The sequence below is a fragment of the Corvus hawaiiensis genome, chromosome 5 (genome assembly GCF_020740725.1).
Source record: "Corvus hawaiiensis isolate bCorHaw1 chromosome 5, bCorHaw1.pri.cur, whole genome shotgun sequence".
Lineage (NCBI taxonomy): Eukaryota > Metazoa > Chordata > Aves > Passeriformes > Corvidae > Corvus > Corvus hawaiiensis.
The window spans coordinates 66,843,939-66,863,264 of NC_063217.1; positions in this window are offsets into that span (position 1 = coordinate 66,843,939).

Sequence of the window (19,326 nt, forward strand, 5' to 3'; positions counted from 1 at the left end):
TTTTGTGTGTTTCTGTCTCAAAGTCTTTAAAGCATAAACAACAACTCCAGCAACAAAGATGCCTCAAAATTTATTTTGACTTATTTTCAAAGAGTGTCTTTTGTTGTTTGGGGTTTTTTTCCCATTCTGATTAGTACATAGTGGGCTAGAGCACTGCTGGTCAGTGAATTAATATGTCCAAGATTGTATGAATTAGAAACTTTAGTTAGTGAAATGCTTTCCAGTTTTAAAAACAGTCATTGCCTGAATGCCCTATACTTCTCAATATCATATTCCATCTTTCACATAAAAATCATATTGGCAATTATACCGTAGGTTATATATATATGGAAGATACTTCTAAGTGCATACTTTGAAGACATTAGCATTTTAAGTGATCAAAGAACAGCAAGAGTTACAACTTTTAAGCCCAAACATGTTAGCAATATCATTTAAGGAAAGTGGTTTTAAAATGAAGTCATTGAAGTAAATGTAGTGTCACATCACTCAGGAAATCAGTCAGAACATCATGTCTGGTACTACCCCAAAATGACTGGTTACCAAGCATCACATCATGAAGACAGCCAGTAATAGAGTGCTTGTCTTAATCCTATTTATACGGCTGTATTGGGTGTGACTGGCATTGTCCATCTTTATATGTAATAGAATTGTCAGAAATGCACAGAGCTGTTTTACCCTGATACTGAACATTGTCCAAGCCTATTAAAAATCATGACACATTTTTGGCTTGCCTAGTTGTTAACCCACTTGGATAGATGACAGCTGCATCTACAAAATGCCCAATGGATATTAATGCTTCCACTGCTATGTGCTTTCTTGTAATATCAAAGACTGAGGCATTCTTAGAAGAGAGGAAGTAAACCCCCCTAAATGAAAGATATGCAAAGTATACATTAAAAAGTGTGGATCTTCCAAACACCTTTCCATTAGGGAGACCTGACATCACAAGGTTAAAAAAAAAAAAAAATAGAAAGTGAGATGAATAAACGAGCTAATCTCACTGTTTATTTAAATCCATGTTGGATCTTCATTGTTCTCTATTTGTACCTGCATAAAGTTTTTCAAGTCCTTTTATTGTGCAATCTTGTGAAGGGGAAAAAAAACAACCAACCAACCAAGACTTTAATTCTTTTAGTTACTTTATGTTAAACAAGCCTGAGTTAAAATAAACATCTAACTTCATCCAACAGTCCGTTCCTGAACTCAGTGGCTCAGGAGACTTGACTTCAGAACTGACTTGTACAGACATCGGAACGTTTACACATTAAATACATACAAAGAACATACTAGTTGTGGTGTAGCATTGTGTTTGGCTGTAAGGGACAGTCTGGGAAGTGAAACATGCTGCAGTAACCACAAATGCCATGCCACAACACTGGGGAGTCCCTGATTCCTGATCGTGAATGATTACTGTATTTGTAGACATACGAAAATCCCTGGGATGATTTGATCTTTGGAGTGATAAAGCACTGCTGTAAAGCATATAGTTGTGTCAAAACATTACTACTCGGACTTCATAAAAACTATTTTTACATTCTTTGGAAGTTCTTTATGTCTCTGAATAACCTGGTAACTTAGAGGTTTGACAGCATAGGTGTTTTGTTTGTCTCTTCGAATAATCCAAAAAATCTAGAGACTCCTATAGATGAGTCTTCATTCTACCTGATACTAACAAAACATACAAGTTGCTCATAAGAGCAAAAATTATAGCATATAATGGGTACCTCGGCCCTCCATAAAATAATAAAATCCACCTAGAACATCCAAGTCAAAATTGCTTATAATAATTAATCCCAGAAATTTTTAAAGGTGGAAACCTATATATTTTAAATATTTTGATGCCAAAATCCAGTTGCCTGGGAAAAAAGTTATCCTAAGTAATCTCAGTATTTAATTTTATGAGAGCTATCATGTTATTCAAATATAAGCACAAAAACAACTTGCTTCCATAAACCAAGAAACACAGCTGGTCAGTACAGTAACATGGCTTTAAAAGACTTAATATTTCCTTTACTATATGCTGCCTTTCAAACATTAACTTAAAATTTAAGTCCCCTTCAGGAAGCTAGGGGTTTTGCCTGATCCACCATAATATTACTACTGCTATTAGTCTGCCTTAATATATTGTTTGTCAACATGAGGCATTTCCACTTGCAAAAAGTAACCCATTCTTCATTGCAACTTAGTATTAAAGCAAGTAAAAGTTCATATCAAATATTTAAATTGGCAATTTGGCTTAGGTTTTGATTCTCTAGTAAAGAATTATTTTAAAACTCTGAGCTTATGTAACCAAAAATTAAGGGAAAAGAAGAGGTAAGAAGGAAAACCCATATGACGACTCTTTTTTTTAAAGATAGGGTTTGCAGAAAAAAGTATTATAAAATTAGTGAGCCATTTATCACTATTTTCCAGTGCTTACGTAAATTAGTCTATAAGACCCCAGTGGAAATAATTTTTCCATGCACAACTTGCCAAAACAAATTAAAATCTCAATAATGCTTTGGGGTTTTGCCAAAGAACTAATAACCTAACAGCTTTATGTTTGTGGCATGAGCATGAGATATTTAGGCCAACAAGCCTAATGACAGGGCAAAACCCAGTGTTTTTTCTAGTCATTTGTGTTGTACATATCCATTAAAACTGATGTGGACAAAAAAATATTTTTTTTGAGGAAGGGAAGAACATTTTCCCATGTTTTACCTACTCAGTGCACAAGTACCTTCCTCCTGCACATCTCTTCTATGCTACCTCTCCATCTAAACTGCACTGATAACAATTCCCCACTTCCACTTTACTTTTTAAGTACCCTCTTAAGCCCTCTTTAAAATGCTAGAAGTGTCCTTTTCTTTCTCATTTCCTTCCTTTCTGCTTTTATCATTACTTTTCATCTTCACAGTATTTTAAGGGATTCTATCCCATCATATAAAGGGATATGAGAGTTTTTGTGCTCGAACGTTTTGCCCCTTCTGTTCTTCACGTGGTTGTGACTGAGACAAGCCCCATGGAAAGGGGGGACAGGTAAAATACTCTTTTTTTGCTTTGACTATACTGCTTTAGCCTTCCTGATTTGAACAACTAATAAAACAATTTTGTCTTAAGTTCACACAAATGAAATCAGATTTTGTTTCAAAGAACTGAATCATCTGCTTCTCAAGCACACTCAATCTCCTACAGGAAAACCAGGCATTTATCTGCTACACTTCTGTGTACACTTTATTAATCAATCACACATCTTCACATGGTTTCAGGTCTCAGCTTTGACTTAGATTTTTAACTGTAGACTTGCAAAATTTTCTCATCTATCAACTTCCAGCCAGTAAACTGAAATTATGCGACTTCTCTGGATTTTCTGCTACCAGTTTTAAGAGAGAGCTGCAGGATTGATGCTTGTTACAGTTTTAAAGCCAGTTTCCCAAAACTTTTCTGGAATTACATTCTGTGCTTATTTTCCTTAGGAAGCTATGATTTATTGGTCAATTTTAACCCAATTTGAGAGAAGGATATAGATATCAAAAAGACCAAGTTTCTACATGCTTTCTGAAAAATCAGTAGGACCCTGAAAAACTGATACAGCAAAAATGCCCACATATTAAATGTTTCCAACATGAAAAGGCAAGTGTGACTTCAGTAGTCAGCTGGGTCTTCTGGGTTCCCAATGCCAACATATATCCTTGCTAAGCAGGCAAAGGATGTACCCTTAATTAAGGGACACAAGGACAAGCCTTGAAAAAAGATGAGAAAGGATAGTTGGGCAACTGGACTTCAAAGGGAATAAAGGAAGAAGTGGAAATACTGCAGTATAGGGATCAAGGAAAATAGGCTTCCCTTTCTACACTTCCCATACTCTACAGCCTGATGTAATGTCTCACACTGACTGAGATTCCAGGCCTAACACCAGTGAGCGGCAATGTCTTTAACAAAGCAGATTTCTCAACTGTCTTGCATTACAGATAAAGAAACACGAAGGAAAATATTTGTGGTTTTTTGTCAAAAGCACTACAGAAAACCCATGTATTCTTATAATAGAAGGAAATTCCCTATTTGTGGCTGAAAACGGTATTCTAAGTTGGCAAGATCTCCAATGTAAACATTATTTTCAATCACAGAAGTTATTTCAAAGTTTTCCTTGTTATCAACATTAGTCCAACTTGTTCTGAATTTTAGACCATCTTTCTAAGTGTGCCAGATGACTTCCATTCATGTAGAGTCCTATGGACCTATGACCATTTTCAAATACTAAGAATTCAAAGGGTTTTTTTCAGGTAACTCCACAGCCCACTACAATTTTCATCACATCATCCTGATCTAGATGTGTAGTTTATTTAAATGTTCTAGACCTGTTACTTTTATTGGCCTAACAGAAATTGTTCTGTGATCATACTGGTGATCGCATGATCACCAATAATTTAAAAATTAGAAAGCAAAAACATAAAACATTTCAGCCTCATTTATTTCACCCACTATTTCCTTATTCACTTGCTTAGGCGGTGGATCCATACTTTCCATTAGCTTTCCCTGTCTTTAAATGTGATTTCAGAGTGTTTCCATAAACCTTAATATTCCTTATCCAAACATTCTTATGTTATTATTTTATATCCATCCCCAACAACACCTACTTCCATGTTCCTCTAAAATTCTGTTTTGATTTTCAGGTCACCAAAAGACCCTGATAAATGATACATGTTGGGTATCTTTCTCTTCTTTTCAACACCAAACAGGTCATTAGTTTTCTTTTAGGATGTTCCCTTTCCAAAACTGCCCTCTGACCCTGTGTTCTTTTGTTCCATGTAAGTTTTCCTCACAGAATTCTTCATACACAAACTAACAGATTCTAACTTCAACTAATAATACTAACTTCATAGATTGTTTTCTAATCCAAATTTTTATTGTTCTAGAGGTTTTGTTTATCTTGGCTCTCACAACCACTTCCACCCTAACGACTGAAATGTTTAATTGCAACTAGTTCCTCAAGAAGTAAGTCTTAAAATTACTTCATCCTCAGTGTTATACTCAAAAGCAGAACTGCTCATATTCTACATAGACACGTTACTTAACTCTGTGATACTGAAGTCCTTTTTGTGTATTCAGAGATATGATATGTATTCAGAGATTTGATGCAACAGCATCAAAGTTTACCCATGGACAAGTTACCATTGAACACTTTGCAAAATTCTACATCAGTACCTGTTGAGTGGCGTAGTCCCTTTTCTAAAAACCAGAACTGTTCAAATCAAAATCCAAGATGTGATATAAAAACGAAGACCAAAAGTGCTTCCAGTAATAAAGATGATTAATTCTCACAACATAAGGTGGGAAGTGAAAACAGAAATTACAGCACTGACATGAGACAGCATCTGCACTTTTCTTAGTACAGGCTGTCCCTAAGCAATCCTTTAGCAATGTGGAACTGTAGCAGCGTCTGGGTGAACAAAAAAAAAGGTGATAATTAAGTAATTAAGTACCATCTTGCTCTTCAGCCTCTGATGTGCTTGATGTATTCAGTGAGACTAACACATTACCTCCTGTGACATCCAGGATCTCACTACAACTTCCAGTCATGTTGATGGTAGAGCACTCAGGTAGCTCCATATGCACGAAGTGAAACCATATTAATTGTAAAGCATGACTGGAACATAACTGCAGAGCCATTGCAACTGATGCAAACCAAGAAACAGCAAAAACCTTATTTCATTATTTCTTTGTAATCTCCTTCAGCTGTTCAAATAAAGGCCCTAATTTTCAAATTTTACCCCACTGACAGTTGAAAACACTATAAACACTGTTTTCTTCACAAGCAAGACACTGACACTCAAATTATGAATTGAGAGTTTACTACTTTGATGACCTCATTCTCAAGTTTTCTTCACGCAATCCACTCTTGGGAGAATGTTCTGGGGCTGACTGTGTAATTTACAGCCAGGCAAAGTGTCAGTGATAAACCTCTTGCACTGTTTCACACAAGGAGATAATTACAGTCTAACACTGGTTTGCATCCACTGTGAATAGGTGTAAAAAACTGAAGAAGATACGAGCTTATGGCAAATATAGTAAATAACTTTTTTTTTCCATGAGTCTTTAGTTCTATGTATTGAGAGGTTAAAAAAACTGTATATCATGAAGCCAAAAAAATCATATTTAACATCAAGATCTACTGTAAAAATGCTAAAGGAACATTTTTTTATTCATAATCATCTTTGTATATTTACTGATAGGGATTTTATTTGTTTCATTAATAATGCTCTAAGAAGAATGATGATAGTAACATCTCTCAATTGAACTCTGATGATGTCACTCTTTTCATTTTTTTTTTGCCTGCTGATTCATTCATTCTACATCAAAAAGAAATCATATAATGGTTGAGGTTGGAAGGGATCTTAAAGTTCATCTAGTTCCAGCCCTGTGCAATGGGCAGGGGCCCCTTAGGATTCTCCTGTTCATTTCTTTGTTTGTTCAAGGTGCAGAAAGTTGTAAATTGCTTATTGTTAAGCTTTTGTTAGCATTCTTTACCCTACCCCTTTATTTACAGAGCTCTGAAGATGCAGCCTGTCATCCTTATGGCAGTGAAGTGCTCCCAGGGCGGACTGTACCTCCTACCTTGTGCTGCAGGTCCTTCTCCTTCACACCTCCATGCACAACTGTTTACCACCTCACACCAGCTGAGCAATTAAGGAATTAAATGGGCATGAGTACAGTACCATTTGAGAGCAGTACCCTTCTAATACAGACAAGGTCTTTGAGAATAACTCCCTGTAAAACAGGGGGTCGTGCAGAACTAGGCCTAATCAGATGGGCTTGTCTACTGAAGCATTTTATTTGCGTTTTGACCATGTGTTGTAGTTTAACCCCAGCCAGCAGCCAAGCCCCAGGCTGCTGCTTGCTCACTCCCCCACCAGAAGGATCCGGGAGAGAATCAGAAGGGTAAAAGTGAGATAACTTGTGGGGTGAGATAAAGACAGTTAACAAGTAAAGTAAAAGTAGCACACACAAACAAAGGAAAACAAGGAATTCTTCCACTACTTCCCATGGGCAGACAGGTGTTCAGACATGTCCAAGAAAGCAAGGGCCCATCACACTTAACAGTAACTTGGGAAGAAAATGTCCCCCCCTTCCTCTTTCATTCTCTCATTTTATATAAAGAGCATGATGTCATAAGGTATGGAATATCCTTTTGGTCAATTGGGGACCTTTTAATTCTGTCAGAAATGTGAGACAGAAGAAGTGTGTTGAGATGTTTAGTCTTAAATTATTGCCCATGAGAGAATATTCTTATTTGCCAATAAAGCCACAGGAATGAAGGACACTCTGAAAGTCAATGAAGTATTTGATGACGATGTCCTGCTGAAGAGATACCACAAAGAAATTCTGGATTTGTAAATCAGCTGGAGGAAATATGTAATACTAAGACAACTACTGTGCTATTCAACATCTGAAAACAAAAGGTTGATAATCAGTGTGGCTCAAGCAAGTGGCTTCCACAAAGGCAAACCCAGCTGAACTGCCTTTGAGAGTCCCACCAGCAGCACAGCTGAGCAGAGGTATTTATTTCTGAGTTAATTGGACAGCAACTGAGGAAAAAGGACAGATTCCGAAGTATGAAGCAAATTCACCAATGTGATTTTGCCTTATGGGGGTGGAAGCTGGTCACAACAAAATCAGATAATTGAGTTTGGAAAGGACATTTGTATGTCCCCTGGTTCAGCCCTCCACTCTGAGCACCGTCACTTCAACCTGAGTGAGCGTTAGAGTGATATACCATGGAGATACCAATCACAGGCCCACACTTTATCCAGGCTCTGAGTGAAACTCTGGCACCATCTCACCATCTCTGAGGAAGCAGGTGGATGAATTGTTCACCTTGCCCTCACTTTGTATTGTCCAAGTGTGTGGTGGCAGTTTTAGCTAGCATACTTGAGTAATATTTGTTAAATCATCTCAACCTCTATCCCTGATCTGTAATTAGGAATGGACACATGCTATGTGATCTGTAGTATGACTGGTCCAAAAATCTTTTTATAATGATATTTCTTGAGCAATTCAAACTGTCTTTTGAGACTGATATCTGCAAAAACAATTACTGAAAAGTCTTAGAGATAGCAGCTTTTTCTGCAAGCATTTTTCATATTAAGCTATTCAGTGAAACAGCTGGGGCAAGCAGGGGAAAGTATAAGCACAGGCATGGGCAATTTAGCATATTGTTCTACTCAGTGTAAACACATGAGGTTTTTTTTGAGGCATTTGCTCAGATGTAATTATTCTAATCTTGTATTGAGAAAGCATGTGTAGGAAGTGTTTTTTCAATCAAATGATCAAGAAAGATAATCCAAAGTGCTCTACATCCCATGTTGCAATTAATTCTCTTAATCTTTAGCTTTATTCATGTTAAAAAGCACTTTGTAATTCTGTGAACTATACCTCATCCTGCTGTAGGTATTATTTTGTATATCACTGCTGGAGCATAATAAAGCAATGGTTCAGTTCTGTGTAATACTGAAAATGATATTACCACAGTTAATGGTTTCTTTTCATTTAAATAAACTCTATTGACTGAGATGCTGATTTTCAGTACGCAGTATACCTACAAAAGTCTGTTGTGATTACTAAGATATGAAATAAAGAAAATATGAGAGACCAGCATTTGGAACAATCTTTTAAAAACATATGCAGTAAAAGTCAAAACATGCCTAGAGCAAAAATTTTGCCACAATGTTTATTAAGTAGAAAACCAAGGTCTTATATGTGATTTGGGTATATATGCCATGTGTCTTTCAATATGTCACAGCAGACAGAACATTTTATAACCAATGTAGATGCCTCCGTGTACACTACTAGAGAATGATAAATGTGTTTAATCAAACTGATCAAATTTTATGACACTATTAACATTATAAGATGTGCAGGTAAATGGATACATATGCAGATATGTTCCTTTGAGGATGTCAATTTATGTTTTCAGATGCTGCATATATAGCTGAATGTTAAACTCCTTTTCAAATATTAAATTTCATTTGGAACAAGTACACCACTCTGTTTTAAATTGTTGACCTTAAATAGCTGATCATTAAAGTGTCAGCCATTTGTCTGAAAATACTAAAATGGATTCTGGATGGCTTCCAGAATCTCAAAGAATTATGTGACAATGTAAAATGGATTATGTACTTTTTCAATGATGAGTCCAGCCTGTCAATTTCATTATTTCTCTTCTTGCTGTGTACCCAGGACTTACATTATGCTTTGGAAATGTAAAGGTCAGCTTTAGGTGGTGCCAATTACACAGAAAACTCACAGTGCTGTATCGGCCCACTTGTTCTGTTATTTCTGCTGGCAATGTTGAAAATGAGTAACACTTAGTGCTCTGTCCAGTATTGAGTTTCTGATTCTCTCTGACAGGATACCATTAGCAGTTATTCAGGCTTTGGCTGGATACTAAATTTTGTTATATTCTCTTTTAAGATAATACTGAATAATACTGAACAATTTTGCTGGAGTATTACATGCAACTCAATTTCCTCTGATGTGAATGCAAGTCACCAATATGCAAGAAGCCTCAACAAGACATAAAGCTCTTGTTCTGCTTTATTCTGTAAGAATATTTATACAGGAAAAATCCATTAAAAATAATAATTAACAGCTGCCTGTGTCATTAACTAACACAACTAACTATAGAATTAACAGAATCTACTCTAACTGAGATATCTATATATTCTTTTGTTGACTGGGGAAAGGGAGGTGAGGGTTCAAGCTCTCTTAAACCTTATATCCAGTTGGAAATGTTCAATAATCAGAAAAAATTTTGGTCATGTAATCAGTGAAACAAAAACGTCCTACCAGATAGAGTACTGTTGTCTCATATGCACTACAAGTTACAATATCCTAAAAATTGCATTACGTCATAAAGCAACTATTTCACAAAGTAAAATTACAAAGCAAGAACCTTAACCTCTACACTGTCAGAAGGCTTTGCAGTTACAGAAGAAAAAGGGTAAGAGACTCTAAGGAGAAAAAAAAAAGTAATGGTATTTTTAAATCTTTGCATCCTCCTACAGTTAGGTTGTAACAATATGAGCAGACTGTAAATACCTACATACATATTTAAATACAAAAACTTTTAAAAGGCTCAATATACCTCCAAGTATTGACATATTTTTAAAAGAACTTAAAATTATTATAGTTTGGAATTAAGATGAAGTATCAAAAAAACCATAAGGAAAGTGCTTCAGGCACTGAGGTATACAGTAAAAAAAAGGCTTTGAAAATTTTGTCAGTTCTAATCCCCTAACACCCAAAATAATTTTCTTGACAGCTTGTTGATTTCTGGAAAAAAAAAAAAAAGCTGAAATTATCTGAAATTGCTTTTACTTACCAGTCATACAAAAATATCCCATTTTTATAGAAATTAACATAAATTAGATAGCTTTATGGAATACTCCTGACTTCTAGATCTTGTAAAAGACAATTTTTGAGGAGTACCTGTCCATATAAACAACAACAAATAATATCATGCCTATCTGCAGTCTGAATGCATTACCTCAAAACAACTGCTTTCTTTTAAAGAAAGGGAACATACCTTCCTTCTTCAGAAATGGATTTAACAAAAGAACTAGTACGTCCCACAAAGCTTTTTAGTCTCATGAAAAGAAATGTATGATTTCTTTTCATTACACACTACCTCTGCAACCCATTAAATTGGGGCATAGGTACTAATTTATATGCATGCACAAATGTTTCCATCCTCCCAAATATACAGAGACTGTTGATCACCTGTTGACACCAATAGTAAGACTCCAGTAATGCACTATCAGGTTATTAGCTATTAAAGTTTGCAAGGATCAAAACCTCTCTACTACTACCTCACTGTTTTTCAGCTCTTTTAATTCTAGTAAATCTGAAAAGGCAGGTTTACAGCTAACTACTCTTTAATCTCCCACATTTTGCCCCAATAGCTAAACACCGCATAATTTTGACATCCAAATAAGAGTAATTTTCAAGCAGAGTTAACAACAGTCAAGCGTGTCTGAAGCTTCATAAAAAATGCATTTCATCAGAATGTTTACTTCACTACAGGTTAACAGGACTAATTTCCGAAAAACAGTTGGCAAGAAATTCTGTAAACAAGAGTTAACTTTACAGACTTGTGATTAGGGGAGATGTGTGAACAAGGTGCAGAAAAGCCAGCTAGAGGCCCAAAAGCTTGCAGTCATACTGATGAAATTAAAGCAATTTTGAAAGAAGTGCTTATTTATGTTGACACTTGGCAAAAAAACCCTTGGTAAGTGATGTGCAGAGAGAAAGCACCATATTTCATTAGCACTGTGTGTGTGTGTGCACCTGTACTGCCCCACATGTGGGGCGCTTGTCAGTGTATCAGGCTTTTTTCCATGAATTACAACTCAGCTTGTAAAAAGTGCTAGTAAGTCAGAAGGAAGTATGCAACCACTGCACAAGCTTTTATGCTTTAAGTAATGACTGCATTAGACAAAGCCACAGCAAAACATTAATTCACTGACACCAGTTCCTTCACATTCCCCCAGTCAAGTACAGACCCATTCTGAACCTGCTGTATATTATTATGAAATTGTAAAGGTAAGATGTGGCTTGCACAAAGGTGACAGAAAAACAATGTTATGTAAAACTGTGCCAAATCATCATTGATTTTCATCAGTTTTGCATTGCTGGAAGCAAAGTAGTGAGGCAGTATCCAATCAGTAGGGAGAGAAATCTCTGTCATTCTTTAACACAATAGTTTCTAGGGTATTTGGGAAAGCAAATGGAGTAAAAATAAAACTAGGAGGGCAAGGAGGTGGAGGGCAAGAAAAAAGCCCAACAATATAATTAGTTGAAATGTGCATTATGGAAGAGACAGTACTGCCGACTCTGGTTCTGCGAAGACAAAGCCAAGTAGCACATCAAGAAAATCCTGTTAGAAGTTAACCCGGATTCCTGGATGAGACACCACTGGCAAAGCAAAAACCTAAGGCCCCCACGCAGGTCACATCATCTAGATATGCTAATGTCCAGGATCCAGCAAGACCTGGAAGAAGGCCTTAACCTCTTTTTGGCAAAGGTAAGCTTGCCTAGATTTTTAATTCAGCAGAATAAACTTTTTCCTGAATCCTCATGGAAGCATAATAAAACTGTGCTTCTCTCAAACCAACTTCTTTGGCTACAGAAAAAGCAATGAAAATGTTTTCCTTAATTGAGAAAAATATATTTTATTACATGGAATGAAGATTTCTGCCTCAAGACTATTTTAAGAAGTGGTTTAATTTCTAGCTTGCTATAAAATCTAGATAATTTTTGCATATGAAAATATGAAATTAATGTAAGCACCAGTGACATCTGTACCTCCCTCATCCCATCCCCCCACTCAGGAGAATATATTTCCTCAAAATTTCTGTAATCAAGTGCACACATGTGGTACTGATCTTTCCTATATTTAAATATTTTCCTTCTTAACTATATATTTGCAACTTCAAAGACTTATAAGTTGCAAAATAGGAGGGGGAAGGGGGGTGTAAGACCTTTCTTGGAGGACCTCCAAGGCAGTCTACACCAGAGGAAGATTATTTTAGTTACACCGATCAGATTAGAAATAGACATGGATTTCTCCAAAAATATTAATTTTACATGTTTAGCCTTGTCCAGAAAACAGGTATGAGAGACTTCATACATTTCATCATTTTTCTGATCTTTTAATCCATATTCATGCCAACAGTCCCATTACAGAAAATGGGATCAGAGTGCTTAAGGTGGTTAGAAAAAAAAATATTAAAAAATAGTTTACTTGCTTGTATGAGGATTACTCACTCAAGAAATGAGTTCCATGATTATAATCATAGCTAGTAACATTCCTCATGTGCTTGAGAATTTCTATGATCCAGCCTTGGACAACTGGATGAGCTAGGGATTTCCATAATCTTGTCATAAAAATCTATGCATAAAAGATTAGGAGATGGTTTAGCTTTGATCAGTGAGGAGCTGTAGCCACTACCCCCTCCCAGCATCATTCTAACAAATAAAATCATAATACTGTAAGACAGCTTTACCTCTTTCTCTTGTCAGATTGGCATTAAGATGGCTATCTTCATAATGCTGTGGAATAACTGTGGAATTAAAGATTAACTTTCTCTTTTGCTCTACAGAATCCTACCTTTCCAGTTCATCAGAAGGAAGGCACTAGTAGCTACAGCTTTACCTTTTAAATGTGATATCAGCAGTAAGAAAAACAATTTGATATTCCTAAATATTAAGTATGTTCCCAGAAGTTAATTGTCTTTGTTTAGCAAAAGTTTCTAGAAAAATGTTAGACCAAATATTTTTGTCTCCTCCAATCCCCAAAAAAGAATATATAGCTAGAGACATGTTGCTAGCATAAAATTAGGAGATCTCTTTGGGGAAGCTCCTTTTTAATGTTTATATGTAACTTTTTCCTTGTAACTAACAATGTCAAGTACTCATAGCTAGTGATAGACACAGCTGCTGTTTTCGTCTCTTCATGAGAAGTTCTGCATTAGTTTTGCATTTTGACATTATAAACTAGTGCCCAAAACCTTCTTCCTTTAGTCACTATCATACTATCAAATGGATCAATAAATATATAATAAATATTAAATCTTGAGCACTCACCTTCAAAATTATTTGCAAAATGTTTAAGTCTTAAAAATTTCCTTTTCTCAAATGAAGAAGAGTTATAAAAACCCTGAATCATGGACAGCACAAAACTTGGTATAATTATGCTACAGAAGAAGTACATATGATAAAACCTCTCTACATTCTGGCCTGTGATGTTTACCATTTCCTTAAGTTTCCTCCACATTGGTTCCTGCTGTACAATGTCCCTACTTTTCTTCCATGTCATTCTTAATGACCTGCTTAGCCACTAGTGATTTTCCAGAATCATCAGAATTGTCAATCACTCTGAAAACTACAAAGGAAATTAGACAGCAAGAATAACTTTTGAAATAATCTGATCTTGGATGTTATTCTAGGATGTGCAAGGAATTGGCTGACACAAACTCAGAGCTGCTGGCAGTGCGTTGAGAGCGCACAGAACATGCATGAGCTATCAAATGACTGGGCAAGGGCAAAGAGAGTGCTTATGCTAAATCATGAAATAAAATATCTCTACTGATGCAAATACTGATCAGAAGGTAAAAAGGGGTCTAAAAATCTCCAGAAGATTATTGATTGATCAAAATGCATCAATCTAAATTACTTAGTGCAGTTCTTAAAGCTTGTTTTTTTTTTTTTTTTTTCTGTTGAGTTCCCTTCAGTTGTTCTCATCACTTGTTTTTAAAAAAGCAAAGAAGTGCAAATACTAAATTTATGTAATAGATTAAAATGTGTTAGGGACATCACTGAGAACTAGAGATCTCTCACATCCTGCTAAACTGTTCAACTTCCCAGCTATCTTACTAGATCAGGGTAAATCTGTCACTCCTGCTATTAGTATGTTACACAATGTAGAAAAGATTTAAGTCAAAGACTGAGCACACCACACTACCTTGATGCAAAGACAGTGGTAAAACAGGATATGAAAGCAGGGAGGAAGTCACTGCTGGTGAGAAGAATGTCTAAGAAACCCTATAGATCTTGAAGAATAATAAAAAAAATAATCCAGGTGTTGATATGGTAGAGCATCCACTGCTCAAGCATAAAGTACAGAGAACCACCAAAATTTGCTCTTTAAAATATCATGAACATCAATACAGGAGGGGGTGTGTGAACAGGGAAGTTAAAAAAAAAAGTAAAAATTTGTTGGCTTTATAAGTTGTAGTGACTTCTGATGACATCTCAAATCTGGATTTCCTACAGTCAAGATAACTCTTGGTATACTTATAGATTATAATGTAAATTGTAGATTCAGTATTTTAGTTTGATCTGTATGTCTCCATAACCTACACATCCCAACAGGCATGTCTCTGTTTGAAACTCAGTTATTTCCATAGTTTATGTACAAAGGCCCCAAAGAACAAAAGCAGTGTGCACTAGCTTTTCTGTGCACTAGCCTGAAGGAAGTTAAAAAAATTAAAATAAAGCCTGAAGAGATGAGACAGTCCTGAAGGGCCCCTTAAGCTGATCTCATAACAGAAAATAAAATTGTTAACTTCCACTCTCTAGCACAAAAAAAAATGCACGCAAGACAAGAGACTGCTAAACACTAAAGTTTTATGTATGTAGAGATGTATTTTTTCCCATTGAAAGACTATTTTTGTAGTTTATAAATCTGCTTCTTACTTTGGAAGCTCTGAGATAATTTGTAAACAAGTTAAAGCTGGACCTAATAAATGCTGATATTTTATTTCAGTCACCTGCTCCACTCAAATAATACCTCACCTGGTATCACAGGAGTCAGTGCAACACTGATTTTGTAAGTATTTTATGGGGTTGTTTTTAAATATAAGTAAAACTTAAGTTCTGCCATGATAGTCAACATTCTCAGCAGATTTCATTTTGCTTAAAACTGGGCAAGCTAGAAGTTTAGCAGTGCTAGATTGAGGAGTGGCCTTGCTCCATACGAGGCCAGCAGGGACACCAGGGAAGGAGGGCCAGCTTTGAAAGCAAGATGTTGGGTTTCTCATCCTTGGTGACCCACTTGCTTTATACCTTTCCAGGGACTTGTGCATCAAGCCCAGCCACAGCCCTGATCTGCACTGGGAATGCACAACTGCTCCTGTCTGAGGATATGCTGCATGTCTTTCCACCAGAGATGGGATGAGAAAGAAAAAACAGATCAGTAATATCAGCTGTAGGTTAATGGTACAAAAATTTTAGTGCTTAGACACCATTTTGAGTATTTTCTATTCCTGTAAGAGATGCAACTTCTATGTGTTGTCTTGCTTGACAGCTATGGGAATTTATTAATCTCAAGCCAAATAACCCATTTCATTTTCCTTTCTTTGGTTACCAAATCCACAGCCAGACAAGAGACAGCAGTTTCTCTGGCCAGGTTTACTGGCGATCAATCTCTGCTGTTATTGTAGCCTCCTTGGTTCTAATGCTCAGCAGGGAGCATGTGTTCCTACATGCTGTCTGAAATATTAATACAAAAATTGTACTGAGGTTTCTGATAGCAGCAGATTAGCTTCTCTGAGGTTTTCTGATTAGAGGTGCATTGGTGATTCCGAGAAGCCAGTGGCGCCGAAATGGGTTAAACTTAATAAGGTTTTGAAAGCTGATAGCATAATTTAAGAGGGCTCAGAGTCACAAAGCTACAGACCTGGCTGACCCCGGCATATTACAGTGTTTGTTAAGGTTCTGTTACCGACATCTTCTAGTCAACCAAAAGCAGATATATTAAGTGAAAAATTGACTTGTGGTTCACAAAGATAGGCTACCCTTTCTTCCTTTTTTTTGCCAGTTGGCCGACTAAGATGTAAAGGGAGGGGCATCATGGCTTCTGTTTTTACCAGGGCTCTTGGGAATGCAGTCTTCAAAAACATTAACTTCAGCTTCCAAATAAAGAAACATAATTGACTTAAAATTTTTATCATCATAATCTTATACGATATGTGCCCCTTGGGAAATCTAAAAACAATTTAAGGAATAGAAGACGTGGGAAAAAATCCTTTTACTTTGAGCATGATGATTATAATCATATAAGCTTTAGAATCAGTGCAACTGGAATATAGAGTGATTAAAAAAAGCACTAAAATTTATATTGTGCTTTCAGAATCAGTGTTAATTAAATGAAGTGTTGGCCAACTCACAGTGTTTTAAACTGAATCTTCTTACTAAATGTTTAATGACAATAAGTTGGCTTAGCAATATTTATTGCAGTCTTTCGAGGAGGGTTTTATTGAAATTCTCTTTCCAACCAGGACAAGCTGACAGCTTTAAGAACCCAGTAACTGAACAGGGAAAAGGGATTTTCATCGTTACAAAGTCTAAATTAATGCAAACAATGAAGAGAGGTAACAGTCTCATGACTCCTCTTATAATCTTGTTATGTTCTGAAGGAGGTGTCTGAATTCCCATGCCTCCCTTATTCAGTAATGAAAATACTCTCCCAGGCATAGACCAACACGAACAGCAGTCAGCAGATGAAAAGACCCTGCAAAATAGGAATAAAGGTGCAAAATGTCAATGGTGCAGACCTCTGGTTATGTGTTAGCTGACATTCTTGAGACAGAAACTATAAGGCCTCTACTCCGACTATTGCATCAGCTGCACCATTTATTCACTAAGACTGTTTGCTGGAGTTCAATTTATAACTTTTATTACAAAACAATAGTCTGAGTTCAGGCAAGGCCAAACACTCCATCTGGGTAGCTTTTTCAGGCCCACAGCCTCGCAGTCCTGACAGAACTGTCTGAGGAAGCTAATCCCTCACGGCAGAGGCAATATTATCAGGGAGAAAAGTGGGTACTGGCTAAAGCCACTTGCATTCTCCAGGTGTGCTGCCTCTGCTCTCACTCCCTCCCCTCTGTTACATGGACTGATTGGGCTGTCCCAATGTTAGAGAGAAACCAGAGTTCACAGGGAAGCAGGGGATGTTCAAAACTGTCTTGGGAAATGCGGGGAGCCAGGGGCAACCTGGCAGTGCCTGGGCCTCTAATGAGTTTAAAATGTGCACTATTGCTGTGTGACATGGTAATCTCTCAATATGTATTCCCTCAATATGTTGTTCCAGAGGCAATTGATTCAGATGTAAAACTCTCTTCATTAAATAACTTTCTGACATGTCCCTTTTAGGAAATGAGAATTTAAGTACAATAAGCAACATGAGTCACCTGTGATGATCACAGACAGAATTTGCATATTAATTGGGATTAAAATCTGGGAGTTTCTGACTGTCAGTGCTGCCTGTGCATAGAGCCCAACTGCTATAAGAAAAGGGAAAATGCTCTGTTGGGTCTGCAATCTACGAATACCATTCGTGGTGAGATTTTTATGCCCATTTGCTTTAAAGTTTGAGCACTCACCTGAATTCACTGTATTCATCTTCCATGCCGGTGACTACACTGTCACTGCTGTGACCACAGTGTCACTGCTGTCACTGTGCCTGAAGGCCCAGTTCTTTCAATGATCAAAATATTTTTTCTCTGAGAATGCATCTGGTGATATCATAAAGATGCTGCACTTAGCCTCAGAAGGAAAACTTACAGCTCAGCTCTTAACGGCCTCTCACTCCAAGGTAAATTTTAGGGGAAGGCACCTTGGCCCACAAGTACCTACAAACACTCTCATAGACTTCAAAGAGAGGCTCAGGAACTCAATTATCTTTCATGTTGTTTTTTCTTGGTATAAAAGTTAAAAAAGAAAGAAAAGTTTAAAATAACCCATAATTTATCTCATCAGTATGTGGGAAGGATCTGCCTCTGTGTTATCTGTGTTTAGAGAACATAGATAATTCTGAATTTCTAATTCAGAAAAAAATAAGAGCATTCAAAAAAATCCCAAACAAATAAAACCCAAACCAAAAAACACCCCACCCCCTCAATAAACTAAAAAGCCCAACCAACAAACTAAACAAAAAACCTCATGCTACAAGTGAAGACTGAGCACTGCCAATTGTCATTATGTAAAGATTTACAGAAAAAAAGCAGTTACACAGAAAACCTTTGAATCAAAGTGCTGTTATTAAATAATCCTAATTTTCATATAATGGCAAGTTTCAGTAGTAGGTCCACTTCTGAGATTGTAAAAACAGCAGGATAATGCCACAGTAAAAGATGAGATACATGTGTTGACACAGTATTCAATGACTGAATTCTCACTCCTCCAGGTTGCAAATTGTTGACCGAGCAGTGAGAGTAAAAACCTAATTATCTTCTTGAAGCCTTAACTTGGCACAGTATTCTTCCTTCATTTTTTAAGTTTTCCCCTCTTCTCATACTACAGATGGAAAAATTAAGACTGCCCTGTTGGTGATGGCAGCTCAGAATTTAGTACCACTTTGAGACAATGAAATATATTTCAGTGACTATCAAATGAAATATAAAACCTTAAATCAAGTTAAAGAGAAGTTGTGTGCTTAAAGCTGTGAAAGCTTATTTTGTGTGAAATAAATTTAGAGGATAATATATAAACCAGTTGTTTTTGGTTGGTTGTTTTTTTTTGTTTTTTTTTTTTCCTGCCTGAAAGTATGCACTGTCAGTGTGTGACTATAGATTTTTACTCCCAATTCATAACCACAAGGGACTTTCTACTGTGAGCTAGAATAATGGCAATTTCAGTGATAAAAAAACTACCACCATGAACAAAAAAAGCAGCTAGTCTGATTCCCAAAAATTTAGAGTATGATAAAAAACGTTCCATGCTGTTCCTCTTAAGGCTTAGTATAGGATTACATCAGGATTTTTCTTCTTTTTATCTTCATAAAAAATC